The sequence below is a fragment of the Microcebus murinus genome, chromosome 1 (assembly GCF_040939455.1).
Source record: "Microcebus murinus isolate Inina chromosome 1, M.murinus_Inina_mat1.0, whole genome shotgun sequence".
Classification (NCBI taxonomy): domain Eukaryota; kingdom Metazoa; phylum Chordata; class Mammalia; order Primates; family Cheirogaleidae; genus Microcebus; species Microcebus murinus.
In genome coordinates this window covers 31,083,766-31,100,015 of record NC_134104.1, presented here as the reverse complement: position 1 = coordinate 31,100,015, position 16,250 = coordinate 31,083,766, and the positions used below count along the sequence as shown (strand labels likewise).

Here is a 16,250-nt window from a genome sequence, read left to right as displayed (position 1 = left end):
CGGCCTGGGCAAAGAGTTTATGAAGAAGTCCCCAAAGGCAATCACAGCAGCAACAAAAATAAATAAATGGGACATGATCAAACTACAAAGCTTCTGCACAGCCAAAGAAATAGTCATGAAAGTAAACAGACAACCTACAGAATGGGAGAAAATTTTTGCATCCTATGCATCCGATAAGGGACTGATAACTAGAATATACTTAGAACTCACGAAAATTAGGAAGAAAAAATCAAATAACCCCATTAAAAAGTGGGCAAAGGACTTGAACAGAAATTTTTCTAAAGAAGACAGAAGAATGGCCAACAAACATATGAAGAAATGCTCAACATCTCTAATCATCAGGGAAATGCAAATCAAAACCACAATGAGATATCACTTAACCCCAGTGAGAATGGCCTTTATCAAAAAATCTCCAAACAATAAATGCTGGCGTGGTTGCGGAGAGAGAGGAACACTCCTACACTGCTGGTGGGACTGCAAACTAGTTCAACCTCTGTGGAAAGCAATATGGAGATACCTTAAAGCGATACAACTGAATCTACCATTTGATCCAGCAATCCCATTGCTGGGCATCTACCCAAATGATCCAGTGACACTCTACAAAAAAGACACCTGCACTCGAATGTTTATAGCAGCACAATTCATAATTGCAAGGCTGTGGAAACAGCCTAAGTGCCCATCAATCAAAGAATGGATTAATAAAATGTGGTATATGTACACCATGGAGTACTATTCAGCTCTAAGAAACAATGGTGATATAGCAAACCTTATATTTTCCTGGTTAGAGCTGGAACCCATACTACTAAGTGAAGTATCCCAAGAATGGAAAAACAAGCACCAGATATATTCTCCAGAAAACTGATATTAACTGAGTAGCACCTAAGTGGACACATAGGTACTACAGTAATAGGGTATTGGGCAGGTGGGAGGGGGGAAGGGGGCGGGTATATACATACATAGTGAGTGAGATGTGCACCATCTGGGGGATGGTCATGATGGAGACTCAGACTTTTGGGGGGCGGGGGGGAAATGGGCATTTATTGAAACCTTAAAATCTGTACCCCCATAATATACCAAAATAAAAAAAATAATTAAAAAAAATCACTTTCTTCCTTTGTAATTAAAACAGTTAAAATTATTCTATATTTATTAAATGGATTGGTCACATCACTTGAGTAATGATACATTTTATTGCAGTTGCTTGAAAAGATTTTGACAGTGAATAGACAATAGGAAAAAAGCCAACATGCCAATAATATTCTGAAATGGTTTTCAACTCAAGGGACATGAGAACCCACAAATAATGCATGTTTTCTAGTATAGAGATGTCAGAACAAAGGAGAACATACTGTGTCATTCCATTATGTGAAGCTCAAAAGCAGGAAAAGCTCATCTATGGCACTAGGAATCCTGACTCTTCAACAGCTCAACGCATTTCAGTTTTCACATTTATTATACTGGTATCGCTTTGGAATATGCAAGAGACACATGGTACCCTGTGCTGACTTTTATGGTAATGCCCTTAATATTTTGTTGCCTTCATTTTTGGTCTCTCTGCCAACAAAATTGCAACCACAGTGAAGGCAGAGTAAAGCTTGACCACAGCTCTCCCTGAGGCAGAGAGAGTACAGTGCCTGCAACTAACTCATTCCTTGCTGTGTGTTTGCTAAATAACAATTGATCCTATGCATGAATGAGTAGTAGATGGTACTTCACAACAGATTATACAGAGTCATACAAAAGATTATGACTCAAGAGTCAGTTCCAGGTGATCCACTGCACCTAAGAAAAGGATGAACTCTAAATTAGGCTCCATATCACAGAGCCTGGTGTATAGAATTCACTAATGGATGCAAACACCTGAGTTCACATCTAAGTGCTGCCCCTTCCTTGCTCTGTGTAAAAAGACAGCTACCTGACTTCTGTGTCTCAGTTTCCACATCTGAGAAAAATTGACAATAAATATATCTATCTCAAAAAATAAATAAATAAATAAATAAATAAATAAATAAAATGGTGGTTTACATTACAAAAATAAAAAGAAATGGTTTTTAACTAAAAAGAAATAACATTAATTAAATTACTTAACATTCTATATCTTAATAAAATTGTTAGATGAATCACAAATCATTTATCAAGTAAAGAAATACTATATCTATGTATACTAAATGCAATATGTGTTAATTTTAACATTGATTTTTATTTCAGTGGTGACATTATATGCCACAAATTTTCATTTTTTCATTCATAAAACTTCTAGTGCTAACCACATTATGGGATTAGGAAGGTACAAAAAATACAAGATGCAGGGTCCTCAAACTATGGCCCATGGGCCAGGTGTGGCCTGCTGAGGACATTTATCTGGCCTACCAGGTGTTTTTGTTACCTGCTGCCTGTCCTGCTTAGCAGCCAATTTGTTCTGGGATGACAGTGTGCATGTGTGGAATGTGCACCACACTCTCCAATGGCCCTCCAACAGTCTGAGGGACAGTGAACTGGCCCCCTGTTTAAAAAGTTTGAGGACCCCTGGATTAGAGTGTAGATTCTGTTTCAAACTGTCAAGCAAACTTCAAACGTGTCAGATTCCCTAAAGTTACACTGAAGATGAATTATTTTTGAAGAGTAATATACTTATATTGTTTCACAGGTAAGTTTATTTTCTTTCCAAAGGTGCTTAATTGTTTAGTAATTCTGCAAAACTTTTTGAATTTACCTGTGTTTTAAAAGGACACGTATATAGACCATACTCTCAGTTGTTACTTGACGTGTCAACCCAACCTCTCTCAAGTAATGACTTTTTTTTTTTTTTTTTTTTGAGACAGAATCTCACTCTGTTGCCCTGGCTAGAGTGCAGTGGTACAATCATAGCTCACTGCAACCTCAAATTCTTGAGCTCAAGTGATCCTCCCAGCTCAGCCTCCCAAGTAGCTAAAACTGCAGGTGCATGCCATGCCACAATGAATTTTTCTTTCTTTTTTTTTTTTTGAGACAGAGTCTTACTTTGTTGCCCAGGCTAGAGTGAGTGCTATGGCATCAGCCTAGCTTACAGCAACCTCAAACTCCTGGGCTCAAGCAATCCAGCTGACTCAGCCTCCCGAGTAGCTGGGACTACAGGCATGCGCCACCATGCCCGGCTAATTTTTTCTATATATATTAGTTGGCCAATTAATTTCTTTCTATTTATAGTAGAGACAGGGTCTCGCTCTTGCTCAGGCTGGTTTCAAACTCCTGACCTCGAGCAATCCGCCCACCTCGGCCTCCCAGAGTCCTAGGATTACAGGCGTGAGCCACTGTGCCCAGCCTCACAATGACTTTAAAATACAAGTAATATAATACAACATAGACTTCAAAAATTTTTTTCTAAGTTTATTGTTTTTATTTTTCTGTGTTCTTGTCCAGTGCAGTGCAATAATTTGCACATATGTATAATGAAGTAGATAAAAGTATATAGTATGTTTTGTCCACTCTACAATCCATAAAATCCACAAATATTTTTCATGTAGCTGTAGTCTTCAAATTTATTATGTTATGTAATACACAATATTGGCCTTGTTGATATACTGTAATTTATTATCACCTTATTTTTACTGTTATAGTTGCCAGTTTTCACACAATATATAAACTTGATATAAATAGATAGTATTTTTGCTTATCTTGGATTACTTTGAGGCCAAATTCCTAACACAGTATTTTTTTTAGACAAAGCATAGGAGAACTTTCATGTCTCTGGAAACATTTCTCATTCTGCCATACTACTTTTCAAAAACCATGTAGATATTTACGATGTCAAAAGGATAGATAAGTGCCAGTATTAGAATACCCTTGCTGTTGTTGCATAGTGTCTTAGTTCTAAGAACCTATGTTTTCTGGTTACTTATTGCTGTGTAAAAAACTTCCTCAAAATGTAGTGGCTGAAAGCAACAAGCATTTCATTGTATCTCACACTTTTGTGAGTGAGAAATTCAGGCAGGACTTAGCTGGGTGGTTCTTCTAGCTCATGTGGTATCAACTGGCATCACTTGATGGTGTTCAGTTGGCAGCCGAGCTGTTAGGATACAAATGAGTGGCCAGACAGCTTCACTCTCATACATAGTAACTTGGTGGGGGCAGCTCAAAGGCTCTACTCAGCTGTGCCCATCATCCTCTTCCTGTATTTTCAAGGTCACTTCTTTTGATCTCTTCAGCACAGTGTTCAAATGTCTTATATGGTTGTTTAGGACCCAAAAGGCCAAGGTAGGAACTGCCATTCACCTCAAGGGGAGTCCCAGATCTGGCAAGTTGTCATTTCTGTCCTCCTCTATTGGCCCAAGCACCACGGTTCAGCCTAGATGCGAGAGAGGGGAAATAGACCTGTCTCTTAACAGAGTGTCAAAGAATTTGTGAGCATTTTAGTCCACCACATGATAACGCTGTAAATGTTAATACAATCGTTTTTTGCTAAAATGTAGCTCAGCGAAAGTTATGATTAGACTTAATAACTTTTTAATGTTTTTATTTTAATGAAGTGATTTCCTACAATGGGTTGTATCTCTGATAAACTCAAGTACAATTTTATTAATTCCTGATTGATTTTACTATAGCTAAGCCAAGCAGACCTGCAATTAGTATTTTTTAAATCATCCAATTTAAATATGCTATAGTAACCAAAGCAGACAAGGTTGCTATTTACATTGTTGTATGTTAGTCATTAAGGGATTGTTCACATTGGGATTACAAAAGGCTAAATTTCAATTTTCTAGTTGGCTCAGAAAAATTGGTACAATTTTAAGTGCTTCATCTGCTGCTGTATTTTAATTTCTCTCTCATATCTATAAATACTCTTGAAAAGGAACATTAGACTTTCACACAAGGCATCTGGTTTATTCCTCATTGTATCTATTTTGTTTGTACAAGCAATTGCTTTGTTGCTATAAATTTCTTAGGCAATCACATCACAATACTACATAAAATATATTTAACTTAAGAAAAGCTTTTCTTCCAGTTTGGAGAAAGTGTTTTAGATGGGTAGTAGATTTTCTAAATTGAGCCACATGTTACATGGTAAATTTAAAACACATTTAAATACTTATAATCAGTGTTCCTGCAGAGTCTCCATATATTAATGGTAAACCTCTTGGCAAATGGGAAGGGTACATTCGATTTATCGATTTAAGTCTAAATTATAAACATTTCTCTTTCCTTGTAGCCAGGCACTTTTTTAAAGTGAAACATAACTGGCCAGAAGTACTGGTTGAATTGTTTTATGAGGTAAGAATTAGAATTTATAAAGAAAACTTATGTCTCAACTATAGTCGTAGATTTTTGGATCAAAATGGATTCTTAATTTTATTTTTTCTGTTATAAATTCCACGCATTACTTTTGATTTATCACTTCTAAGAACACATTGTAAAAACCTAAGTTTACTACTAATGCAGCTTTTCCCAGTTTCAAGTATTTACATTTTTTCACCATTCATAAGCAGAATTATGGCAAAAAATGAATTCACCAACATTTGTTTTACCTGGCTGCCAGGTTTGGGTCAGAGTGCCTTTTTTTATTCTTTCATTCCTATTAACACCTTATGAAATTACTTTTTATTTCTTAAAATAATGAATATAAAAATGAATTACATATAAAATATTCCTAAAACAGAGATAATTTTATTCTGGATTTATTATGAAAATTTATATAGTCTTCATTGTCTGAAAAGACGTTTTAGAGAATTTAGAGTCCAATTTAAGGAATTATTTTCTCTAATTGAAAGATTATTTTTAGATGATAACATTTCAGAAAAGAAAACATTTCATGATAACATTTCAGAAAAGAAAAACTTATGGAGAATTAACTAATTAGCCTTTGGGAGAAATGTAAAACACAAATCTTTGGTAAATCTCAATGAAAATTGTATTTGTTCTATAGAGTCTCTCCTTACCTTCTCATATACACCTTATCACATTTAATTTCACTTAATCTGTTGGCAACACCTACAGTGAATTTCATACAGATTCAAAAGAACTTCTAAGTCACACACTTAACATTAAAAAAAAAACCAAACATATATTCTAGTGGCTCGGCTTGGTGGCTTGCACCTGTAATTAATCCTAGCATTCAGGAAGGCCAAAGCAGGAGGATTGCTTGAGTTTAGGAGTTTGAGACCAATCTGTGCAAGAATGAGACCCTGTCTCTACTAAAACTAGAAAAATTAGCTGGGAGTCGTGGCATGTGCCTGTAGTTCCGGCTACAAGCAGGAAGATCGCTTGAGCCCAGGAGTTTGAGGTTGCAGTGAGATATGATGATGTCTCTTCATTCTACCCCGGATGACAGAGACTCTGTCTCAATAAACAAAACAAAACAAAACTTTTTTAGGGAAAAAAATCCAATAAAACATATATCATGATTTTCTGGAGACAATAACTATTTTCAATGCTTTTTGTGTAAGCACAAAGTCAATGCATGATACCTATCAATTGGTTGATTATGCTTTTAAGATAATTGTGCTCATGTTAATTAAACAACCACAAAATGAATAAAGTGTAAAGAAGACATTTTTAAGGAGAAATTGAACACAGGAAAATATTTTTCTTAATCAAAGTATGCATTTTCCTCATTAAAGTCTGTATTGATAATATTCTACTTCAGGGAATTATTGATACAATCATAGGTAGAAGAATTTAATCTTATCATTTACAAATGTTCAGTAGGTTAGCATAAAGTTGTGCTCATTTTATAGGACCAGTATATTACAAATTTTCAGTTTTTAGATTTGTTTAGTTTAAATTTACCATTGCTTTCCTCATAAAGTGTAAAAAAAGTTTTGTTTGGGTTTCAATTTGACTTTATTTTTTCTTTTAAAATATTACTGTAGCAAATTGGATATGTATCCCATTTCCTGGTTTCTACTGGGGTCATTTTATTTGTATAGATTTGATGTTGAAATGTGTTTTGTTTTTGTTTCCATAGTAAAGGCTATTAACATTTCATTATGTTGAAAATGCTCCCTCCGATTCACCTGCCTTTTATTTTTCCCCATGGAAAATTATACAGTGTTTTGTTTTAATATTTCTACTCTCTGTATCATGTTTAGCAGATACTCTTGATCTCCATAAATAAATTAGACCTATTTTTTTTTTTTTTTTTTTTTGCTTTCTTTCCTATTCTTTCTTTCTTTTTAACACAATACATCTTTAATCCTCCATGCTCATTTTGGAAGGGTTACATCTTTCTAGCCCTGTGGACATTGATACGGTATAGCAAAGATACCTTTGGGCATGCAAAACTTAAACTTCTTCTCCCCTCATCCATCCTTTTTCAAGCAACCTGCTGAGAGTGGATCATTCTTCCAAATCATTCACACTCCTGTTGAAGAACAAGGCATGCTTCATAAAAAGAAGATAGCAATTGTTGTGGTATCCTGGAAAGCAGGAACATTCTCAGGCAAAAATTTCTGCCCTGCCTTACTACCACACCCACTCCAAGTTCTTAGAATGTCAACTCTATCTCTCTACTCATTAGCATTTCCTTCCCTCTAGTGCTGATTAAATTTCATCATGCTGAAAATCTATCTGTCTTATATTTTGTCACTTTGACTGTCTTCCTCCCATTTATTTCATCTTCTTCTACATGTAAACAAAAACAACAAAATTTCCTGCTATTTGAAATGAGAAATGACATATGAGGATGTTTTCCTTTTTTGCTCTGAAACCTCTTGAAGCCTAGAGTCATCTAGCTACTTTCCTTCATGAAGAATTAGTAATAGACAACTGTAATCCAGTTGTTTCTCAAGATCCTAATTAAAAGTTTGTGATTATTCCCCAAATTGTGAACCAGAGCACAGCTGGAATTCACTTCCATCTTCTTTCCCTGAACCATTCCTACTTTTCCTCCCATCTGTGAGACAATGGCGAATGTTCTAGGACTGTGATGGCAGCATCTATGCCAAAGATCTAACCTGGGAGGACAGAGGCAAAGAACACGGGGTGCACTCCCATGGACACACACACATTTACAAACAGTTTTTCAATGATTTCATCTTATACTGACTTTCATACAAATAGTATTTAAGTAAAGCAACATTTATAACTAATAGCATAGCACAATAGAAGCAGATTATATAATTTAATAATTCATGTTAAATTGATTAAAGGAATTTTTTTGCAAAAAATGCAATTGATGAATACCAATTATTTTAAGTATATTAATACTAATGATTAGGTGCTCTCAAATTTTAATTTACCCATGACTACATGCTTTGAACTTCATTACTAAAATTGATTGTGTCCTGAAGATTCTTCCAAAGTGCATTCATCCTTAATGTTGAAGTCTCTGAGTTACGCTTTGAGAATCTAAGTGTCTAGTATTAAGTACTTGGAGTTAAAATTTTTAGACTGGAAATATATCAAGCCATTATTGGTAGGACATGAAAAAACAATTCTCAGGATTAGAAATATATTTACCTGGAAGGAAAGATGAATAAACACCAAAAATTTTGCTAGGCCACAGCAAGAACTTCTCTGGAGAAGTTCTCTTTGTTTCTGTGACAATTTTGGAGTTAGATTTAAAAGGTTGAGGGTTCGAAATATTTTTCGGAGAGACTATAGGATTAAAGGCATGTAAATTTTATATGAAAAGTCACTAAAGCTAAATAGCTATTTAGTAAATATTTATTGAGTGCTTACAATGGGCTACACATAATTTTCTGGGTCTGACGCAGAAGGCGAGAAGCAAAACTAAGTAAGTATTATAAAAATCTGCAACTGACTTAGGTAGAGAAAACTTCATGTCAGTTCCTACTGTACTTTTTGTGGAACAATCTTACTGTGTTTGGGGTAGCAATCAACTAAAAATGGTTAAAAAATAGGAAACAAAACATAATAAAACTAGTCATCCATAGCTTTTCTTTCCCTACAGAAATGGATTTAAACTATACAACAACTTGCCATGCACCAACTCTGTCTACAGAAAATATTCTATTGCTGCCCTTGTAGAACTTATGTTTGACACTCTTTAGGTTTTGGTAAAACAGAGACTTTCTTGTTTCTTTGTAAATGTTTTGATGTTTTCACTGAAGTAAGTTAGACTTGATTTTCCGTTGACATATTGAGATAAATATTTCTTTTGAGAAATATTTAAAATTTCATCACCAAATGGTCTTTTGATTAAATTCTAATAAAGGACCACATGCTTGACAGAACATACGTTAATTTCAAAGGTCATCTTACTTTTCCATTAGTATTTGAACTTTTAATTGATATCTCTCATCTTAAAGAGGGTGGTATAAATGAAGGATATCAAAACAAAAGAATCAAACTGTAAAACTTACAGTCAAGCAGATTTCAGCATGTACTTATGGAATGCTGGAACATGAACACAAAAAGCAACTTTACGTACAAGAAGGTTAAAACCAACTAGAGCTGCTCCACAGATGGTGTCTGTGAGGGATATGTAGAAAGACACCAAGGTAAGTGTAGAGCTATTTGGGTTTCTTTATTTCTAATATAAAGATGGAAGCTTAGTAATATGAAGTCTTTGGATATTTTATAGAATGTTGTGTTTCATATGCAATAATCATCCATAAAGCTATATCTATGTCATACTCAAATACTAGCTCTTCTTTAAATAATTGAAACTTATTAGTAATTATGAGATAGACATCATAGTAAAAAAAGTGCATTATTGGACCAAATACTTCAGTAAAATGTGTTGAGGGCATAGAAATATAGCCAGTGCATGAATCTCTATTCATAGACATTGGAGGTTTATTTGAACAACTCATAAATCAAATAGCTCTTCCCTGTATATACAATCAAAATGTAGGAAAATCACTTAGAGCTATACAACTGAGGTAATTGCAATGATACACATAAAAGAATTATAGGTGAGCATTTAAATGTCTCCTTAAAACACTTCACTACTGAAATATTTCACCTGGATTTTAGAAACTGTTTTAAATGAATCCCAAATTACTTTTAGCATCTCTCCTTGAAACTACACATCTCACTATTATGACATTTTACTTTTCTTCAAAAAAGGCGAATTTCTAGTCTTGTAAAAAATTATGCAGGAAATGGCAGAACAGTTAAGCCATCTGGTCCATAATGAGCTGTATTAACTGAAAACTAAAGATTGATGTTAAATGTTGCACTTCACCTATGCCACAGAGGTGAGTGTTAAATCTCATAGTCTACCTTCAGGCCCTACTTTTTGTGCTATAATGAGTCATTCCAAAGAGCAACACTGCTCTTTCTGTTACAAGAGTCTTCTGTGTGCATATTTTAGACTTTTTTACAAGGTGTGAATTGAAACTCAACTTGCTGAGAAGTTTTTAATAACTTCAACCAATTAGGTAATAAGAAAAGATATTCAGAGAGAGCATATTAAACTGTAATCTCTCTTGCAAAATAGGATACTTAAGAATTCCCTAAGAAACTCTTGCCAACCTCTGAAAACTAGTTTTGCTGACTGTCCCTAAAGGTGTCTACCCAGCCAACTAGTCAAAGCAAAATAAAGGGCTACTCTGATCTTCCATTTGTTAAGCAACACATTGTGTGTTTTACATCATTTCTGATACTCTGTCGGGGCAATCTGAGCTTTTCTACTGCTTCAATCATGTGTTTTTGTTGAAGCCTTTTAACTGATTTTGGAATAGCCAATCTTTAAATTGAAACTGAGGAAATAAATGTAAAATTTGATGAGATAAATGGATGTAAGATAATGTGAATTTAAAATAAAAAGAATAAGGGAATGGAAAATAACCGAGCTACTTTGCCATTTTCTTGGGCACTGTTTCTTAGAGATTTTCGTTTCTGACTACTGTTTTTTGCCACACTTTTTATTCTTTGCTTACCTTTGAATGACATCTCTTTATTTCATGCTAAAACACATTACTAGAAATTTGAAGCTGGTCTGTCAACTGAAAGACAGGGTGAATAAATTGCTTCTGTGTGTCTCATGTTTGCATTTTTATTTTTTCTTCAGTTTATGGACTATAAATCAAAGCTCATGTCAAGTGTAGTAGATTTCCCTTGTTCACATGAAGTAGAGTAACTGAATGAACAATCATCTAAAAATAATATATCTTAAGTGAAAAAAAAATGCCTTGCCAAGTAAGTAGAAAATGACCACATACAGCATTTATTTCCCTCTTATTTTTCAATACTAGCATGCTGTAATGTTTAATTTTTCCCCCTTATGTAATGAAATCATTGCCAGTTTCTTTTCAGGTGTGTCCTCAAAAAGTGTGCTCTCTACGCAAGCTGTGGTTAATGTTTTGGGAAAAAAAACTTGAGTAAAATTCATTAGTCTAGAACATTCTTCACTAAAATACCTTATTTTTGAAAAGCCAAGTAGACCTTTAGGTGAGAATTAGACTTTTTTCTTCACATATTCACATCTGACTCCAATAACACACTCCTATTTATTTGCTCAGGCTGACCATGTATGAGGAGGAGTTGCTATCACAATAGAAAAATGTCTAGAACAGGCTCAGCAGCTGGAATCGACATTTACTGCAAAATCAATCTTTCATTGTTGCTGTTGTCTGGTCCTTCTTCTCCCATGACTTTGTCCATTACATGGAGATGAACCGGTTAGTTAAATTCAGTGCAGTCTTTTAAACGGCCACCATACCTTGTCCTTGGATAGTGTTTTATTTCCAACTTTCCTATTCTGGTGTAGGCCCTTTGACCATCGGATGTCTCATGCTGTGATTTATTCTAGGCTAACTGCATCTCCTGTTCCCAAGTTTTCAGCACTCTACTTTTGATGTGAGTCTTCACTGAGACATGAATATTGAACAATCACAAAGCTACTCATTTTGGCAGCATCCCTGGTGCTCTCCCTTGTGACTGTCCAACCCGCCCTTCCCTCTTAATCTCAGTATGCATAAGTGAAGCTTTTTGAAAACACACGGCTTAGAGCTATAACCCCAAAGATTCTGTGTCAATTTGTCTGTGTTGGGTCACAGAAATCTCCATTTGTATAAAACTGAATGATTCTATGATCCAAAAATCACTGTTTAACAGACATCACTCTATTTATGCTCTATTACTTTATGTAAGGAAATGGGAAGAAGAGTTTCGGCTATTCAGTTCATTATGGTGACCAATCATGTCCTATGTGGCAATGCTAAATAGTCTTTTGAATTCTATGGCAGAAGTTTTGCTTAGTCAGGAAGCCCTGTAGTTACAAGCTGGTTAGCCAAAGAGCACTGTGCTTCCTCTGCACACTGCGGTGTTGCCTTCTCTCTTAGGACTGCGTGGGAGAGAGGCACAAGCTCAGAGCCTGTGGACTCTAGATTTGGCTACTTAGGGCATGCCCACCTCATTCTTCCTCCCACTCTTTGGGAATCGAATTCAACCTCTCTCCTTCCATCTGTATATATGTACGTACCTTTCTGTCTACCATCTGTTATCTCCTCTCTTACTCTCTTGCTCCTCTCCTTTTCTATAGCCCCCTTTTTTTACGATATGCCATCTCAGTCAAGTTCACAGTTTTAAATTCCATTCTACTCATATCATCAAGCATATAAACAAATCACAAATAACATGAAATAGGAAAAACATAAGAATTTCCTTTGCCTTTGGAAAACAGCTGAGAAACTGAAAACTTTTCTCAGAAATACAAAAATAAAATTCATAGTGGCTAATATGCCTTCCTTAAGCATTAAGACACATTTCTCAATAGAGACCTATTTTTACTCTTTATAAAAATGAAGTCTCCCAGTAAAAACTGACTTATTTCTCCACATTAATCTTTAAATTGCATTACTAAAAATGTAGTTACACACCAATTTCTAACCCATTAGAACATTCTACATAATAGATTTTAATCACTGGAATGAAAAGTTGCTTCAAAATGCAATTTGCAATTGTCTCAACTGCAATGCAATTTGATAGTCAATATTCCTATTTTCTGGTGGAAAAGGAGATTCCGTGAACAGAAATGTTGGACTCCTTGTGGTTTTCATTGATCAAGAGAATGTTTCCCAGTAAACATTTCTTGGAAATGAAGATTTCAGTGAAGATCTGGGGTCTTCACTGCTCATAATGACACTGCCAGACACAATTGTGTTAGCTCCTGCGTCTGCACACTTATGAACAGTGTTAGGACCTACTCCAACATTGGCCTCTATATAAAAATATAGGAACTTGGGCAGTGAACCTTGGGCAACTTATCATCCATGAATTTCTACTTTCCAAACCCCAGGTTCCGCTGTCATAACCAAGGCCATTATCTATTTGATTAGCCCATGGTGCCAAATACTTACAGTGTAGTTCCTGGTTTGATGGGGCAAGGCCAACCTTCATCCATTTCTCCCACGTGTCTTTAATTAAAGCCCCTGGGTCCTTCATAGACTCGAGATGAAAAGTGTACTGATTGGCTCCTGCTATAGCCATTCTCTTTACCCACTGTTCCAGCCTCAACACCATCATGTGCATGTCAAAGAAAGCGTCCTGGCCTAGCTTGTTTCTGAAGCTTTCTACCACGGTGTGACCAAAGGTAATGCTAGGAACAAAACACCCACCTATTATGTCCAGGTGCAGATAATCCACCCGAGAATCTAGCATCTGGAATACTCGGCCCCTAATTTGGCCAGGTCGCTATTGAGGATGAACGGGCCAATCTTGCAACCCGATGCCATAATGCTGGTTCCTAAGAGCCTATATCCTTTTTTTTTTTTTTTTTTTATACAAGAACATTGAGATTCTGGAAAACAATAGCCAGAAATGCATATTATCAACTCATAACTTCTGTTTTATGCCCCACCACAAAAGTCTCCCCCAGGCTAGAGACACATTTCCTGGATATATGTTTGAAAAGAATATGGGAAGAAAAATAAAATGAATAAAATGCACATCAATATCATGTATATTTCAGGTAAAAAAATCTAAGTTTTTGCTAAACATTAATAAAATTCTTCAGGTATATAAAATCTGCATGCTTGTTAATGTATCTGTTTTAGACATACTAAAGCAAGTGCTTTCATTTTTAATTTAGGTAATTGAACATTTTAATCCTTTCCATTCAATATTGACTGTGAGCACAGTACAGGGAGAAAATAAACAAAAAGCAGACACAATTCTGACTTTGTGGAGTTTAGATTTTAATGTTGGCATGCATGGTAATCAATATCAAACAAATGTAAAATTGAAAGTACAACATATGTTCTGTTAAACAGAGATATATTATGCCCCAAGAGTATATAATATGAAGATTGGCATATTCTAGGAAATCGGGGAGGCTTTCCTGAAACTGTGATGCTCCGGATAAAAGAAGAAAGAACTGAATGGGAGTATAAATGGCGTGATACAAAGCTGGATGGGTTGGTGGATCCCATATGGGATCTTGACAACAAGCTAAGTACTTGGTGTTTATCTGAGAGCAGTGGGAAAACAGTAAAGATGTATAGAGTGATATGATGAACTATGGGTTTTGATTTGATAAGCTCATCTGACTGCAGTTGTGGAAAATAAATTGGAGTGAGACAAGGGTGGATTTGGAATGACTTATGTCTTAAGACAATAGTAACTAGGACATGTATGATGTTGCTGAAAATGAGATAAAGTAGAAGAATTTGAGAAAGAATTAAGAGGCTTAAAATAAGGTAATTTTATAATGAATTAGGTATTGGTAAATGACTGATTAATAATTTCATAATGTAGAATTTCAAGTATAATCATTTTCTTGCTTAGCATTTTTTTCTGGACTGACCTAGCAACAAAAAGTTATGTTAAGCATACTCCTTTGTTAAGTATAAGCCAACATCATCATTAACAGCAAGACCCCTCTCTTTTTTTATTTATTTTTCCTTTTCTCCCCAGTTCTTTCACATCTCCTATATGTACCTACTCTAAGCCCTGTCCTTAGTTTGGAGTGTTATAACAAAATACCATAGACTGGGTGGATTAAAGAACAGAAATTTATTTTTCACATTTCTGGAAGCTAAAAAGTCCAAGATGAAGGTTCTGGCAGATCTGGTCTCTGGGGATTGCCCAATTCATAACTTATCAGTAGCCACCTTCTTTTTGTGAGCTCACATGGCTTTTTCTTGGTGCACGCTCCTGGAGAGAGGGCTGTCCTTTCTTTTTGTCTTTTTGTAAGGGCATTAATTTAATCATGTGGGCCCTAAAGTTCTGACCTAATCTAATCTTAACTAATTCCCAAAGGCCCCACCTCCAAATACACATTGAAGATTAGAGTTTCAGCATATAAACTTAGTGCAGGTCACAAACATTCAGTGCTTAGCATGCCCTTAAACTTATTGTTGTATTTGTATGTGTATTTACATATGCATATTTACATGTGCATATTTACATAAGTGATACAAGTATAATGCTGTAAAACTCATTCTTTTCTCCTATGTTTTCCACTCAATGTCAATTTTAATTATACCATGCTGTTGTATGTGTATCTAGTCCATTGCTTCTTTCTGATGTGTGTTGTTCCATAGTAACCATCACTGTGTTTTAATTATTCAGTCCTCTAGTCCTGAACACATAGATCATTGCAACCTTCCATTAAACTAAACACAGTTGCCATAAATATTAGCATACATTTTTCTCTTACAAACTAACATAAGAGTTTTTCTAGTAAAATAGGTAGATTTAAAGCAAATGCATAATTAATTTCACTTAATATTTCAGAATGCTTTCTATAATGGCTTTCCAGTTCTATACTCCTATTAGCAGTGCATGAGAATTCAAGTCTACGCATGCCCCACCTGTACATGATGAGGCTTCTATCTTTGCAAGTTTACCATTCTGATGGGTATTATGTAGTATATCTTATATAAGTTAACATTTCCATGATTACTAGGGACCTTAAGCATCTCTTCATATAGCTGTTATTCTTTTGAGCTTCATCTCCCTAAATAAGATTGTTTATCTATGATGTTTGCACAGTTTTATGTGGTGTTTCCAGGATTTTCTTTATTGATTACAAATATTCTTTTAATGAAAATTCTATATTGACTTTAGATATTGTAGACATCTTCTTCCAATTTTTCAAAAGTCTGCCATACTTTTTAAGTATATGATAAAATGTTTTTCATAAATGATCTTAAAAGACAAGGATTGAAAAATCAAAAGCAATAGAAAAAGAAATAAAAACTCAGAATGTATAACTTTCACATTGTTGGAAAAATACCCAATGGAAAAAATAATTTGAAAAAAATATTAATAGAAAATACAACTTAACTTATATAAAGAACCTAGAAAATGTCTGAAACCAAATTAGGATTGAATAATTTCTATTTTCCTTTCATTTTACTACA

The 16,250-nt window shown here is 34.9% G+C and overlaps 1 protein-coding gene and 1 pseudogene across 1 annotated transcript in view; one reads left to right on the top strand and one right to left on the bottom strand.

Annotated features, from left to right (window-relative positions):
* ROBO1 (roundabout guidance receptor 1) overlaps nucleotides 1-16,250 on the top strand; it is a 1,079,496-nt gene that overhangs the window by 273,736 nt on the left and 789,510 nt on the right. The gene's annotated exons all lie outside the window — the stretch shown is intronic.
* Nucleotides 12,948-13,619, bottom strand: LOC105856242 (ribulose-phosphate 3-epimerase-like; annotated as a pseudogene).